The sequence below is a fragment of the Podarcis filfolensis genome (assembly GCF_964270895.1).
Source record: "Podarcis filfolensis genome assembly, chromosome: 7".
NCBI classification, from domain to species: Eukaryota; Metazoa; Chordata; class Lepidosauria; order Squamata; family Lacertidae; genus Podarcis; species Podarcis filfolensis.
Window position 1 is genome coordinate 38,840,863 of NC_139603.1, and position 17,103 is coordinate 38,857,965.

The 17,103-nt window shown below is 40.6% G+C and overlaps 1 long non-coding RNA gene across 1 annotated transcript in view; it reads left to right on the forward strand.

Annotated features, from left to right (window-relative positions):
* Positions 1-2,846: 2,846 nt before the first annotated feature.
* LOC310766927 overlaps positions 2,847-17,103 on the forward strand; it is a 41,922-nt gene continuing 27,665 nt past the window's right edge. Inside the window, exon 1 of the long non-coding RNA XR_014550531.1 lies at positions 2,847-2,949. This is a non-coding gene — a long non-coding RNA (uncharacterized lncRNA). The remainder of the gene's footprint in view (positions 2,950-17,103) is intronic.

Sequence of the window (17,103 nt, forward strand, 5' to 3'; positions counted from 1 at the left end):
ATTTCATGCATATCAGTTAATATCTTGACCCTCCTCCACTAAACTAGCTGTTTACTTGGCCGTTTTCCTATGTCTTTTTTTTCTTTTCTTTTTTTTAAATGATATTTATTCAGAGTTTCAAAAGTACAAGAAAAAGGACAAAAAATAAGACAAAAAAGGAACAAATACATCACAACAACAAAAAAAGAAAAAGAAAAAAGACAACTCCCATATTACATCTTTTCATTTGCTCAATTCTTTGACCTCCTCACACCTCCCTTTTTGTATTCTAATTTAATTCGTTGTTTCAGCAAATTCTTTCCGTCTTTCTCAATTCTTATTTAGATAGTCTAACCTATTAATTAACTCAACAAATCCTTTCCATCTTTTGACATATTCTGTTATTCAATTTACCTTGATTTGGTTAACCTTGTCTTACCATAAAAAGAAAACCTTAATGTTCAAAATTTAAAACATATTTATACATAACTCCTTATATCCTTTCTACTAAAGCCAGATAATTCCATTCCAACATTTTCCCTAATATTTCATTAGTTTTACACTAATTCCAAAAAAAACAGAAAAATTTCCTTTTATAGGCTCTTTTTTAAAAAATTTTTTATCCAAATTCTTCCTGGTCTCGGGTTATGTCAGTCCTTACTGTCCATTCCATCCAGTCCATCAACCTGGTGATCTTATGTCCGAGGCCCTTAAGTCTCTTCTATGCCTCTTCTGCAGATTTTCTTCTTGTTGTTTATGCTTACACTTTTCCTTATCTTTTGTTGGTTTCTTTCTTAATTTCTTCCCTTTCTCCTTGAGGAGTAGGTCTCTGGGGGATTCCAACCGATAGTTATATCCATCTTCCTTCATCAGACTAGCCCATTCCCCACAGTCCCACTCCCCGCCATCATCATTGTAATCCAAAAAGTAACTATCCAAAAAATAGTTGTCAGCATATTTCCAAGTCCCCCCAAAGTTAAGAGCCTCCTTAACTCCAGGCTCTCCCAGGCCCACTCCAAATTCAATCTTCCAAAACAGCGGCTTATGCTCCTGCAGGGCTTCGGATCTCTCCATTTGTGTTGCTAGGGGTGCGATCGCAGCCTCCTCCATCTTCACGTGCCCTTGCACTTGCCCAGTCGAACCAATTTCCTGAGTTGGTCGCTGCATAATTTCTATGTTTCCTGTTAATCCATATTCACTGGCTACAGCAGTCATCAAGTCCAACTTCTCCTTCATCAAACCCGTCTTCTCATGCAACTGCTCCAGCAAAGCATTTGTCTTGCAAAAAGCAGACACCAAAACTTCCTCCCCACACATTTCTATTCAAGGTCAAACGGCTGGTCCCACGATCCCAATCTTGCAGCTGTGAGGTCTCCAAGTAAACTGCAGCAACAAATTGACAAGCTCCCTCTAGGGGACACAATTTCTATTTGTATCCATCTTTTTAAAACATGTCCAACAAAAGAAAGTTACTTTCAATTTTCAATTTTCAAATACTTTGTTTCTTTAAAATGCAGAAGGCAGCATTGAAGTCAGTTTGGTTCTCTTTTTTAACTATCTGTCAAAATGCTCCATGTACAATCAATGGACGTCTCCGGCAATTTCTGTCCTGACACCCCGTTCCCAGGTTTGAGACTATGGAAACTTATTTTCCTTTACTCCCTCTCCTGCAGGCTTAAACAGTCAGATCCCCCCCCCCTTTTCACCTGCTTCCAAGGGGGTTTTATTAGTTGTAAATGCAGGAAATTCCAAGACAACTTTCCAGGCTATTAGATTGTAAGGTTTTTGCTTCAGTCTATTTACAAAAAGCGGGAGGCGGACTTCCTGTTTTGAACCTTCCCGCTTCAGAGCCTAATTCAAGAATTTCTTGATCCAATTTTCCGTTTTTACTCACGGGTACTTGTTTAGAGTCCAATTGTCAACAGGAAAAAGTCAGCGCTCTCCGGCGATGGCTGTGCGGCTTCCCTCCGTGAAAATAGCAATCAGTCCGCAGCACCGCGCTGCTCACCCCACTTCGCTCCGGAGCCCCAAATTGGGGTTCCCCGCGAGTAGGGGAGGCGCTCCTGGTGCTCTGCCGAACCCCACGTTCCCAGGCTCCCTCCGCCTGGGATTTCTAGCGGGTCCCCACCTTCGCCGCGGTGGGCAGACCCAATTTCCACGGAGCCCGTTCCCCCGATCGGAGGAACTCTGCCATTCGCCGATGGCGCTAACCCGGAAGTCCCCCATTTTCCTATGTCTTGATGGCTGAAATTTCAGTTCAGTGGAGCAGCACCTGCACTTTGGAACTCCCCACCTATTGCAACAAAGAACGTACCATTGCTAGACTTTTCAGGCACCTGCTAAAAGCATTCTTCTTTAGGCAAGCATACCTAGATGCTTTGGAAGTTGAAGTAATTTTAATCTTAATATCTTAGCTTTTGTATGTTTTGAAGTAGGATTGTTAATTTTTCTTGATTTTACTGCTGTGGTGTTTTTTGTTTTGGTGAACCACTTTGCAGGGTTTTTTTTTTAAAAAAAGTTTTATTAAATAAATAAACAATAAATATAAATAAAATAACACAAGCCAAAACACAATCCATCCTGTAGATTTAAGTATCTATCCACAGTCGCCTACTTGTCATCAGAGGCCCAGAATCCATATTCCTTTGTAAGAAAATACGAAATAACGTAGAACTATTTTTGAAGGCAAAAAAAGAAAAAACCCCAATGTGGGTGGGGTAACAAGAAATTTTCCTCACCGGGTACCACCTGACCTTCCTGAGAGGCAGCATTCCCTTGCAGTTTGGGAAGTTTGTAATTTACCCCTAGGGCAGCTGGTCATCTGGCTGGAAGTTGGAGATTTATCTCTACCTCTGTTGCCGTTACAGAGGCCGGACATGGGAATTGCTAGAAGTTGTGACTGGTGCATATTTAAAAAATTAAGAGAAGCCTGATTCACGTGGGTGCTCTGCCCAAGAGATCTAGAACAGGGTGAGGAAACTGAGGGCCACATTCCAGTCTGGACAACATTCCAAAGGCCACATGCCATGAGTGGGCAGGGCCAAAGGCAAAGCAGAACAGAGTGGTAGATGTGAATTTTACCTTTGCACAATAGGATAGTTTGCTAGCCACACTCTATCTTTTTAGGCAATCAAGAAGCATAATAAAAGTTCACATATTCCACCTAGGCAAAATCACTCAAAGGGAGTGCAAAGTGTGGTCTATGAGTGGTGTGGTCTGAAGAGGGGTGTGGGTGTCTGGTAGGAGGTGTGGCTCAGGATTGGTTTTAGCTGGAGAGAGTCCCAAGGGTGAGGCAGTGGCCTAGAGGATCGCATTTGAGCACAGAAACTTTTAACATTCTGAATTCTGGGGGAAATATAGCTGTGGGTCATTGGGCGAACTTGAATTGAACAGTGAACTGAACATGAAGCAGACAAGTTCATTTTGTAATGGCATGAATGTGAACTGCAATTAGTTCCTTTTGGAACAGGCTGAACTTGAACTACAGCCACTTCATTTTAAAAAGGAATTTGTCAAGGTCTGCAGACCATTAAAAACAATTGCAGACAAGTGGGGGGAAGTGGATGGTCAGACTAAGACTCTACCCAGAGACATCAGCTATTTATGTTCAACCTGATATTTCTGGATTGGTAGCAGAGGGCTTCATTAAAGTTATTATAACAAATGTTAGCAGTTACCAAAAATAGTTAGAAAAAGAAAAAGAAACCCCTCCTAAATTTATTAAAAACGTTTTCTTCTTTCAACAGCAGGTGAACAGTCTACATTTAGCCATTAGACATACCTCTGGGCAGGTTTCCAGCAGTGAGAAAAGTATGAGGCTTAATACAGTTTTATAAAATTATGCAAATATGCACTGATATCACCAGTTAGCTCTCAGATGAGCATTACAAAGTTAGAGCAGTCCCTTGCACCCCACAGTGCTACTAAATTAACCAAAGTGCTTCTGAAGGGAATAGCAAATCATTTCCATAGAGTAATTAAATAGTAAACAAGGCATGGAAGCTTTTTTAGGAGAGATTAAGATGATATCAAAGCAGGAGGTTTAGGTCACCTCATAAACCCTTTTGATGTCTTCAAAAAGATGGGATTAACATTTATTTCAGATCCTTCGAGTGTAGAAGCAGAGTTTACACATGACCAAAAAAAAAAAAAATCATATTAGATGTGCACTGTATTACTGTTGACTTCTTCTTCTTCTTCTTCTTCTTCTTCTTCTTCTTCTTCTTCTTCTTCTTCTTCTTCAGCTCACTACCATTGTATAAAATGATGGCAGTGTAAATTTGGGTACACCAAGTATCTAGAAATTGTTGAGTTCCACAAATATTTTATGCAGGACATTTGGGTGCGTAATTTCCAAAGACAGGAAATGGGAGATCATAAAGCAAAATTATGCTAAATGTCACTTTGCTCTACACTACAATGAGAATGGTTGGGGAGGCTCCATGGTTAAAAATTACCCAATTCACACCCTTCCAGTCTTACACCACTAATGTAAAACCGTGGGAGCCCTGCATTTCCTGCATTTTTCTTCCTTTTTCATAGTTGTTCCGCTCCCCCAAGATTTCCCCTTCCATTGGTCCTAAAGAGAAGAAAAATATTCAGGGCTAGTTTGCTGTTTCCTCATTCTGGGGGTGAGTTGGAGCAAGGGAGACCAGCAGGATTCTGGATTTCTTGATCCTTCTCCAATGGATCTTACTGCCCACATGCCACTGGATTTCTCTGCTAATTATTCTCATGAGCACACTGCATAACCACAGGGGGGAAAGCACAAAAAGCAGGAGCTAGTAGCATGCGGCCCATGAATGCCACCGTATCCACTAGCACCTTCTGTTGCACCAGCCAAAGGTTTAGGCCAGGGGTCAGCAATGCTTACCAGCCATGGACCAGATCACTCCCACAGAGATTGTCTGTAGGCCAGGCTGGCACAGCTCAACACCGGAAATTGCATCTGCGCATGTCCGCGGCGCCATAAATCGTTTCTGCACATGCCCAGATACCCAAAATCGCACCTGTGCAGAAGCGATTTTTGGCATCTGGGCATGCGCAGAAGCGATTTCCGGTATCTGCACATGTGCAGATGCGATTTTCGGCGCTATTCGGGAAGTCCCCATGCCATGCTGCATCGGTTTAGCTCATTGCGCAGGGGACTCACTGAGCAGGTGGCTCAGTTCAGGGGCGGCTCGTGGGCTGGTAAAACAGTCTTCATGGGTCACATCCGGCCCATGGGCCGCATGTTGCTGACGCCTAGTTTAGGCAAATATCCCCTCAAAAATCCACAATACATGAGAGACTGTTTGCTCTTTCTGCTCACTTCCTGTTTACACTGGCCCAGCTTGCCCTACACTGAATACACTCACTTTGATATGCCGAATTTTCATTGGATGCCAGTGTTGGATGCCCATCCTACCATCTGTTCTGAACAAATAACTTATTCTCTATGAGTGACTGTGCCTTCGCTGAATTGGTGGAGTGGACTTATGGGGAGATTTCCCTGTACCTTTTCAAGGCCTTGTCATTTTTCCTGCTCTTTTAGATGTGGCAGGTATAACACCAGGACCCCATAGCAGCCATTCTGTGACTAGTAGTGTTGCCATATTTCACAAAGTAAAAACCAGGACACCCCAAAAGTTGTTGATTTTTTTTTTATTATTTTTTTTGAAGATCACAAAATTGCCTGCCCTATTGAACATTCTAACATTCTCAGAATTCAAAATGTGTTCGCTGGCGTGAAAATATTGACCACCCCAGTGCAGAACATTGCTTTTGTAGTTTTTCCTACATATTTAAAAATGCTCCACAAATGGTCTTGCAGCTGTGGCTGCAAGTTGTGGGTTAACTTTTCTGGAGCTGGACTTTTTGTTCTCAAACTTGTAGGAGTCTAAGTGAGAGTTTATGTACCAGAGTTGATAGTGTAGCTAAGGGAAATAATCATATTTCACCATCAACAAAATATTATATTGCATGAAGATCAACCTTAGCAATAACTAAGTCTGCTTACAAGAGCAACCATAGAGGCAGCAGCCTGCGGCACTGAAGCTTAGCTAAAGCTTTAAAGTGATTATGAGCTGCTTATCGTTACGGGTTTTTAATCCATCTATTCTCTGTTTTCAAAAGTGTATGCTCCTGGTGTCAGGGATAAATGGTGGCACTCTTGTGCCATGCAGAAAAATCACAGATGATTCATTATAATGAGTCCATAAGCAACTGTGGATATTTTATTTAGTCGTACAGTGAATGAACTCTTCTTAGTGCTGGAAGTAAAGGTTAGTGATGGCAGGTCCTTAACCATGGACCTGTTCAAAAAATTGTAATTTGCTGCATTTACTCCATAGTCCCCAAGGACAAAATGACAACCAGAGTTGCCAAATCTTTATTTTTCCTGAAAGGATTCTGTGCCTTGAACAGGTGAAAAACAGGCAGAAGGCCAGCAGGTTAAGCTTTCCAAACCACTTTGTTTCTAGTAGAAGGGAAGCTTCACTTGCTATATGCCATGAACTTACCTCATAACTCTTCATTCCAGGATAGAGCTTCTAAGAGCATGTTAATGGGAGTGGAAGAGAGAACAAAATACCAAATTAAAGAAACTCTGCTCCTGGCACTGTAATCAGCAACTGAGAATATAAAGATGAAAAATCTAATGGAAGTTAACCACCATGTAGCTTCTCCTATTCTTGGTGTAGACCTACAGGCATATTCCTGTCAATGTTATTTCAGAATGTTATTTCCTTCCCTTAAAGCATGCCGTTTGCATGCTTGTAATTTCACTAATTCAGAGACTTATACAACAGAAGAATGCCTTCTTTCTTTTTCTGAATTTGAGAATAAAACATCGACTTAATTCTGAAGAGCTGCACACGAGTGATTTAAAAAAATAAATAAATGAACCAATGAAGTTCAATTCTACAAAAATCATCAAAAAGAACAAAATGTGTTATTTATTTATTTATTTATATACTGCTTGCTTGGAATAAAATCTCTAAGCAATTTTAATATTAACATTATCAATTAAAAAACTAAAAGCAATAATTAAAAACATAGTAAAGATAACTAAAATAACTGTGGACTAAAAAGTGTTCTAACCACATCAACATCCATGTGCCCAAATGGGTTGTCTAAATGAAAATGTTAAAAGTAGATTTGAGCTAAAGGGTGTGTATGGGGGGTAGGCACTTACATTGAATTGATTTTAAAATGAATTGATTTTAGAATGTTGTGTTACTTTTATTGTTGTTAGCCGCTCTGTGCCCGGCTTCAGCTGGGGAGGGCGGGATATAAATAAAATTGTATTATTATTATTATTATTATTATTATTATTATTATTACATTTTCTGCATAATCAAAAGACACTCCCTTTTTCATTGATGTGATCCAGATAATGATCTGCACAGATCTTATTAGCTGAGTCCACTTTGGAATGGATTCCACCTATATTCCAGATATTCAGTGATAATTGGCAATTCTCCATCCACTCAAGTATGTGAATTTCGAGAAGCTGAATTCTGATCAGTAACAAAAAAACATGTGATCTCACACATTCCTGAGCATTCTAATGCTCAGAGAAGTCTATCTCAATTTATTTCTTTATGACACGTTCCACATCCCTTCTTCACACATTTCTTGGTACACTAACTTGGAATTTATTTTTCAGGTTAAATGTAACTTGAAAAATTTGCAGGCGAGAAGCAGATTCAGTTACATGGATGTGAGGAGGGAAAGTGTGGTCGATTCTGTGTAGTACAGAGCAGTTTTCATCATGAGGTAGTGATGCTTGATTTGGTTTGGCTGTGTCTCTCTGAGAAGAATGAGCTGTTGAGACTTTCTGCATTTCAGTGGACATACACTTGGATTAATCTAGTTACCCATATTTTCAAGAAATTGGTAGTATATTGAATAGTATATTGAACTTGCCAAATAATACACGCAATTGCCATTTAAAGGGGTGCATGATAGCAGTCTTAGCTTCTAGTAAAATAATACACTGCTTCCTATTTGGCTAAGTGTAGCGTGTTTGTGACAATGACATAATGAGGTCCCATATTCTCCTCTCGTTTACCTCCATAATAAACCTGCTTATTTTCTACATCAAAAGATCATTCCTGTAATTGTCAGGCCTGCAAACTCAGCATGGGCTTGAAAAGCAAGCTGTGCTTCTCAAACTTTGTACATCAAGGGGGTGGAGGGAATCCTCAGTTAGGACTTGGACGTTTTGAGTTGAGGGTAAATGAACCAGAAGCAACTCCATTATTATTTTTTAGAAAGTATTTGTAAAGAAAAAGAAAAAGTAAAGCTAAAGGACCCCTGACAGGTCTAGTCGCAGACGACTCTGGGGTTGTGGCGCTCATCTCGCTTTACAGGCCAAGGGAACTGGTGTTTGTCCGCAGACAGTTTTTCTGCGTCATGTGGCCAGCATGACTAAGCCGCTTCTGGTGCAACAGGACACCGAAACCAGGGCAGTGCACGGAAAACCATTTACCTTCCCACCAGAGCGGTACCTATTTATCTACTGGCACTTTTTGGCGTGCTTTTGAACTGCTAGGTTGGCAGGAGCTGGGACCGAGCAACGGGAGCTCACCCCGTCGCGGGGATTCAAACAGCCGACCTTCTGATTGGCAAGCCCAAGAGGCTCATTGTTTTAGACCACAGCGCCACCCAGGTCCCATGTAGAAAGTTCCATTTTCTTCCAGTGTAACCGCTCTCTGGTTAAGTTTCGTGTAATATATTCTTCCATTGATGGTAATATTTCTTTTATTTATACTGTAAAGAAGTATAAATAAAAGAAATATTACCAGCAATGGAAGAATATATTACACCAAACTTAACCAAGGGGCTGTTACACTGGAAGAAAATGGAATTTTCTACATGTGTTTTGGTAGATATGGCTTTTAGCTTTCATAAGTTTTACTGCATAATACTGTGAGCTTAATTCAATTTATCAGCAAAAGCTGTCAGATTTGTGCCCATTTGTTCCTTTGGGTAGAGACTGTCCCATTTCTCTGCTGGTCCCTTCAAATACGGGGAATAGAGCATTAGTTTCCCTGCTGATAATGCTGGTGCATCTGTCTAGGTTTCTAACAATCCTTTCAAAGTGCAATACCTGTTGCATTATGGAGCTGTGGCTTTTTGACCAGTTGCACTGAATTTCATTCCTATCAGTGAGTGTGTTGTTACACAACAGCAAAAATCTTTGGACATCGCTACTCCCCCACATGCATGGTTCTGTTCCCCCATGATTCACACATGAAAATGACAAGGAAGAACTGCATAATGGTATACCAATCAAATTTAATTGTCGTCCCCACTTTTTTAAAAAAAAAATTAATGTTGTTACAAACAATTTTTTCTTATGGAAGCAATGAACATGGAAATGAGCACTAAACTTCCATGAGATTCTGCAAGATTTCCAGAAGTGGTTTTTATATCATGTGACAACTCAAATATAATGCAGAAATTAACAGTTAGGGAAATTTTGGGGAAACAGAATAAACTGTTGTGTAATTGAAGCCTGCATAGAATGTAATAGGGCACTGGTGGCAGATCACGTCCTATCACATTAAAAGATTATCTGGTGACTGAAACCTTGCTATTGTAGATGACATTATAAGGTCCTCTAATAATATTGGGGACAAAGTTGGCTTCTGGGTCAGTTGCAAGGTCTGAACCCACTGGTTCTCATTCCCAGGTTGGAAACCTTTGTAAGAGAAGGCATATTTCTTCAAATGAAGACTTATCATTCATTGGCTGTGCAGGTCCCCAGTGTGCAGACCTCACCAAGAAGATGGAGTTCATCCTGAATGTTTCTACTTGCTGCACCTTTCCACCAAACTGAACACTTTAGAAGAGCTTATATATTCCACAGATATTCTTATTGTTGGGTTCTTCTCACAATTTGGGCATCATAGCAGAGTAGGACACATGGAGAAGGACTTCTTAACAATGATCTCAACCATGGTATTTTCAGCATCAAAGACAGATAGATGCAATGCCCTCAAATGTTTAAGATCAAAATGGCAGTTATTGTTAGAAAGAGTCAACCTTGAAGGCAATAAACAAGGTTTTGCCTTCAAAATGTACTTGCTGTCAAGAGACATTAGGTTGGCACCTGTAATTAAAAAGGCAGAAGAAAAATTTCTTTGCTGTCAGTGAAAAATGCATATTTTCCGCAATTGGGAAATGAACACCGAGAACACTAATTGAAGTCCCTATCTTCTAGCAGGCAGGTGTATTTACACAGCTCTAAGAGACCTTTTGCAAAAGTCCCAATTCAGGCATTGGAGAAAACATATGAGAACGTTCAATTTCACCTCCTAAAGCTGTTGGCTGGATGTAATAAATAATATTTGCTCATTAGGCAGAGGAGGACTTTGCATTACTGTGTGATTTGATGCCAAGCTTCAGCGTAACGAAAGAGTGAATATGTGCATTCTGTTTATAATATCTTCTATGCAAGTTCTCTTAGAAGAATTAGGTATGAACACATCATCAGCTGATAGCCAAGCTGTAGTTGCCTCTTTGAACTTTCTTCCCGGGCAGACAAGATAGACCAAAACCTCTATCTTTATTGCTCAAAACTAACTGGCTGCCAGTGCCACAGCAACAATTTAACATGGTCTGGAAAACATGCCTGCCACAGTTTGCAACCACTGTAGTTTCCAAACTCTTTTCCAGGGCAGCCCCATGTAGAGAGCATTGCAGGCGTTTAACTTGAATGTAACCAAATTTCCCCCAGGCAAGCCCAACCTCTGTGTGCAAAGGCAGCTCCAGACCACAGACCATTTACTAAGAGGTGAGCAAAAGTCCCCTAGCACCATTTTCTGGGAACATCCAGCATATGGGACTGGAAAGACCTTAAAGCAGGGCCTGCAAGATCCATACCAGCCAGATGCCCCTGAAGATTATTACCAAGAGGTTCAGCAGCATTAGCAGGGATACACTCCTTCTGTCTAGCTCCTAGGACTAGGCATGCGCCCAGGCAAACAAGTCTGTTTAGCCCTAAAACTCGACCTAAACAGACATAGGAAATGATGAAAATAATCAGCCCAGAGCCCAGAGCTGAATTGTCCCTGCTTGCTCGAGCATAAAATACTTGGTAACTTTGACACTAGCTAACAATTATCAAGGGTGGTGGTGGTAATAATAATAATAATAATAATAATAATAATAATAATAATAATAATAATATAATATTATTTGTACCCCGCCCATCTGGCTGGGTTTCCCCAGCCACTCTGGGCGGCTTCCAACAAAGATCTTCCAACTGTATTTGGTATCCAAATACTGCCTCTTCACTTAGGGGCTAATAACCACTTTATTTTGAATTGACATACTAAAGGAGCTGTACAGTTTCCAGTGTTACTGACAGTCACAAATGTCTGCCTCTTCCCAGGCAAGAACCAAAGCCACTGTCTGCAGACAACAGTTCAAACTGTTGAACTGAAAGGAAACATTTGCTAAGGACTCTGTAAGAAAACTGCAGGATTTGTGCATATTTTCTCACTTTCTCTTTTTTATATGATCTATGACAGAGATTCTAGGAATTGCTTTTATAACCTTATTCCAGTTTTGAGCATTAATCACCTGTGCAAAAATAATCTCCAAGGCACCCCTAGGTTTATTCCAGCTTCAGATGACATTTTTTCCATGAAGAATATTAAACTTGAAAGACCCCAAGGGAAAGTTCTGAAAAGGAGAAGGAAACCTAGCGCACGCACACACGTGCGCGCGCACACACACACACACACGCTTGCATGCACATTGATTTATTTGCACAATAGAACAAGGCTCCTAAGAAATCCTCAACTCTAATATCCCCCCCAAATGTTGGGGGGGGGACTGTTACACATTCATACATGAATGAAACATGGTTTACAACATGCTGATCCAGCCAATCAATATTCACTTGTGAATCAGTCAAGCAAGCAAACTATAATCAATATGCATATATTTTTCATCTTCCTTCTCATAATATATGTTATTATTTTCCTTCAAAACAATGTACCTGCCTATGTTTGAAATGTAGACATTTTTTAGATATCTTAAGCAAGCTGAAACTAAAGTAAAAAGGAAAGATCATACTACATATTTTAATATTGGCATTAATTAATTCATATCATATTCCAGATTATATGATGAAAACAAAAATAAGTTGACTTGTATTAAAACTAGAGTGGATGCATTTTAAACAATATGTTATTTTCTTATTATTTTAACGTAGAATATATAACATTGTAACAGAGAAGGTATATTAACATTGAGCAGATAGCACATATCATTTATTGTGTGCTTGTGCAAGTCATTTTGCTGTTTTACACACACACAATAGGCAAGAAGGCAAAAAGGGTTGACTGAAAAGGCCTAGTGCATGAAAAGCATCATCTATGCAGGTAAGAGGCACTCCCTAAGTAAGTGAGGTAGCAAACCTATACACAAGAAGCTAGCATAAAACATTAAGCCAACATAAAATTACACCAGGTCCCAACCCCACTCAGGAGCAAGACTACAGCCAACTCAGCTGGCCCAATCCTGTCAGAGGGAAAACAAGCCTTTAAAATAGAGTTTGACTTCCATGACCCTCTTTGTCTGGTCACATGACCGAACTGCACAGAGTTAGACTCCAGCTTAACCACCCTGCTCACCGTGCCCAGCACTAACCCCACCATTTCCGTGGAACTCCTGCTTTGGGAGATTTGAATCTGGCTGACTAAACTACACCAGCATATTTTGGGGCTAGCCAGGGTTGGGAACTTAATACCATCTGATGCCATTTTAGCCAGGGAAAACCTGCCATATCGAAAGCTGCTCATCTTGGCAGATCTTGCCACAGGATAGCCCCCCCCCCCCCCGATTTTGCTAAAAAAGAAACCTAGAAGCTTTATTATTTGGTATGACAGGACAAGACTTGCCAAAAGATCAGAAAAATATATTCATGTATGCCACAACAGCGGCCAGGATTTTGCTAGCCCAAAAATGGAAGGACAAGAAGATACCAACGAAATAAGAATAGCAAGTAAAACTTATAGAATACGCTGAAATGGCGAAGCTTACAGGGAAACTTAAGGACAGAGACAATAGAGAGTTTAAAAAAGATTGGGAACCATTTACGAATTACTTGCAGAAATATTGTAAAAAAGTGGACTCACTAGCAGGGTTTGAGTAAACACAAAAGAAAACAAGTGTAAGAGTTAAGGAGCAATAATCGGAAAATAATTAAAATGTATGATGGGATTTAAAAGATATGGTATAAAAATGATAAGAATATGAGAATATGTAGCCAAAAGATTTTAAAATTAAGGTAAAATAAAATCAGCAGAAGAGGTAAATAATTAAACCCAGCCAGATGGGTGGGGTATAAATAATAATAATAATAATAATAATAATAATAATAATAATAATAATAATTAGAGAATCAGAAGAGGTTGTTGAGGGAATTCAATGGGGGAGGGGGGAATTTTGGATTTATACATATTTTTCTTGTATTGATGATGATTATATGGAATATTAAAATGTAAAAACTAATAAAAATCAACTTTTTTAAAAAAAAAGGATTGCCCCCCGAGTCTCTCCAAAATGAGAAATGACTGCTAAGTGATGGGGCACAAGCAGATTTTGTATTCACCTTGTGTTTGAGCCCTCCAGATGGGCATTTGGTATGTGGATGCCAGGGATAGCACGGGCAGCTTTAAATCCTGCCCCCCAGAGCAGACCTGAGGGAAGCCTGACTGCTCCATCAGGCCCTCCTCTGGGGAGCCCTGCCCTCAGAACCAACCTGCCATTGGCCAATTTGGCAGGCCGATGTGGAATCAGATCTCAAGCTGGGTGTGCAAGCTGAAACTCTCATCCCAGCTGAAGTTAGCCCCAAGCGGCCCAGCTCTCCCACGTTGGTTGGGGGGGAGAGATTCTGAGCATCCCACAATGCTGCCACATCCCAAAAGGGGGTAAGCAGACTTCTGCAACATGTCGTTGAGGCAATAGGGCATTAGTGGAGAATTTGTACTGGACTGGCCACATCACCAACTAAGTTATTAGTTGTTCTGTGAAGATTCCCAAACGTTATTGCACAGCCTGGAAACAAAGCAGTATAACAGCTCCAATATCATTGTGAGCACAAATAATCATAAATGCACAATAAAAAGAACATCCAGTTGAGGACCCCTATACTCTCTAATTTAAATGTAATTTATGCTCTCTAATTTAGCTGATATTCCTGCATTGCAGGCGATTGGGTCACTTCCATCTCTAAGAGTCTATGATTCTGTGAAATGTACTTGAAGATCAATTCCTGCAAAGTTTTAGCATTTCATGAATGAACTCTAAAGAGATGCTTAATTCTTGCCATGAGTCAGATCAGCCCTTCACGACACCTTCCTAAGACCAAAGGTATGAAACAAAAAAATGCTGTGGAAATGTGTCAAGAGGCCCTCAATATTTGGTCCAAGGTATGCAGTCAGATTTTTAAAATCAGTTAGGCTTGAGATCTCTATTTTCCAGTTAGCTGGCTATCAGTCACCATGAAATCAAAGCATGGAGTCTATTAGAAATGTAATGCTCATAAAGGCAGGAAAATAGAAAGAAGCCATTAAATATTGGAAGGAACAGAATCCCCTTTAATGGTTTGGCTTTAGAAGGCAATACACAGTCAAGAGCAAAAGATGATGCTCGTGATCAAACATTTCCAATACTCCTTTTATTTCTACTTTTTATTTATATAAATGTATATTGTATATAGGGACATGGGTGGCGCTGTGGGTTAAACCACAGAGCCTAGGACTTGCTGATCAGAAGGTCAGCGGTTCAAATCCCCGCATCATGGTAAGCGCCCGTTGCTCAGTCCCAGCTCCTGCCAACCTAGCAGTTCAAAAGCCCCTCAAAGTGCAAGTAGATAAATAGATACCGCTCTGGTGGGAAGGTAAACAGCGTTTCCGTGCGCTGCTCTGGTTTGCCAGAAGTGGCTTCGTCATGCTGGCCACATGACCCGAAAGCTGTACGCCGGCTCCCTCGGCCAATAAAGCGAGATGAGCATCAGAGTTGGTCATGACTGGACACAATGGTCAGGGGTCCCTTTACCTTTTATTATGCAGTAAAACTTATGAAAGCTAAAAGCCATAACTACCAAAACCTTTTATATTGTATATGGTTTAGGCGGGGATGCTCATTTCATGTATATAGTTAGTTCTTGGGTCAAGGGGAAATAACTGAAGAAGGAACTTCCTGTAGGGGGGGGAGGAAGTCAGTGTGGGCTTGGAGTCTGAAGAGGAAATAAGACTATACTTAAATAAAATTATTTGTGTTTGAATTTACCTGAAGTGACTGGAGTCTGTTTCTAAGAAAGGCGGCTCCTCCTGGGCAACACCAAATATTTTTTCCTCTTAGGATACTGCTAGAATGGTATAATGATTGGATTTCATTTTAGGAGTTGCTTTTTTATTTTTTTGCTCCACTACTTTATCCAGGAAAACCTGCCCTTTAACGCTGAATCAGAACAGGTAAATAGGGTATCATGGGCAAAACACCGGGGCAAGAAAAAAAGTGCTTGGCTGCTTGGACACGGAGCTTTGAAGCACACACCTGTGCCCAGAAATGCAGCACAAGAGAAAGTCTGGATGAGCCCAAGTACAATTTGTTGTGCTCTTACTTTCTATGAATCCTAACATAATGCTCCTCTGTAACTACTATCTTTGAATTTGAACAGGATTTTCTACTTGCTTCATCAGATTCTGAATACCCTTTTTTACAGTGCATGATGGTTCTCTTAGCCCACAGCTAAGCATTTGATGATGGGGACAGTTGTTAAGTTAATGACCCTGTGTTATTTCATAGGGAGCAGTCTTCTAAGCCAAGCCAGTAAATGAGAGAGAGGCAGGTGAATGGTCCGAGCAAGGGGGACTCCCAGCTGCACTTAACAAGAGCTCTCTAGTAAAAATCAGATTTGTGCAACAGATTCTGAACTATTGATTTAGCAGAGTCATCATTCCTATTAATGGCATAGTACAAGATTTATTTCAGCACACACAGTGTGACTATCCTTGATTCTTTAAGCTCTGCTGGGATATACATATTTTCCACAAATGTGGTAGAATCCTAATAGTTTCTCACCAGTTCTATATCCTGATTATTGAATGAGAGTTCAGACAAGGAGGCAAAATGATAGATAGGAGAGCAAGAAAATGTTTCAGCTAAATCCAGACACTCAAGTGGTGTGAAGGCGAATAAATAAAGGATTTCTTGCTGTAAGACAGCCTTCATCAACCTGGTGTCTTCCTGATGTTTTGGACTACAACTCCATTGGATCCCAACTGACATGGTTAATAGCCAGGAATTATGGGAGCCATGGGCGTAGCCAGGATTTTTTTAGGGGGCCAGGCCATTTGTTGGGGGGGCAGAACCTCAGTTACCTCTGTATTTTTATTTTCATTTATTTAGGGGGGACAGAACCTCCCTGCCCCACCCCTTGGCTACACCCATGATGTAGTTCAACAACAACTGGAGAGCAGGAGACCACCAGACTGGGAAGCCTGCCATAGGATTTTGATCCAGTAAGGGTCTGGAACCAACCGGGAATTTAAATAGGCTGTGGTGAACAGATTCCTCACATGGTGATCTTCACTACAACTAGACATGTAAATCCACACTGACCTGGAGCTGCAGTATTTATTGTCCTTCAATACACCCTAGTTAATATATTAAGCCAGAGATTTTGACGGTCACAACCCCATTGACTTCATCGATGCTATATCAGCAGAAAAATGTAGCCTGTAATAACATGGTTCAGCTGCTCCTTATGCTTTGCAAGATGCTAAAAATGTCAAGCACGATTGCATTTCACATTCCATTTCCAGACGAGGCTTTTTGTCGTTTGCTGCTGCTCATTTCACATTGCTGGCTTGTCAAAAATTTAGTAGGTTTTAGCAAAGGCCCAACAAGGGGCTTCATAATTCTCATGAGTGATTCTTGAGTGATCTATGTATACTGCTAAGTTATGGTCAGGATCTATACAGAAAGACAAACTGAACACTTATATCAGTTTGATCTCTCCACCACTTCAGCTCAAGAGCATTGACAAAATGCCAGCTTCATCCCATGGCTAGCAGAAGGCTGAAGCTTCATCATACATGGTGAGAATTTGCTACA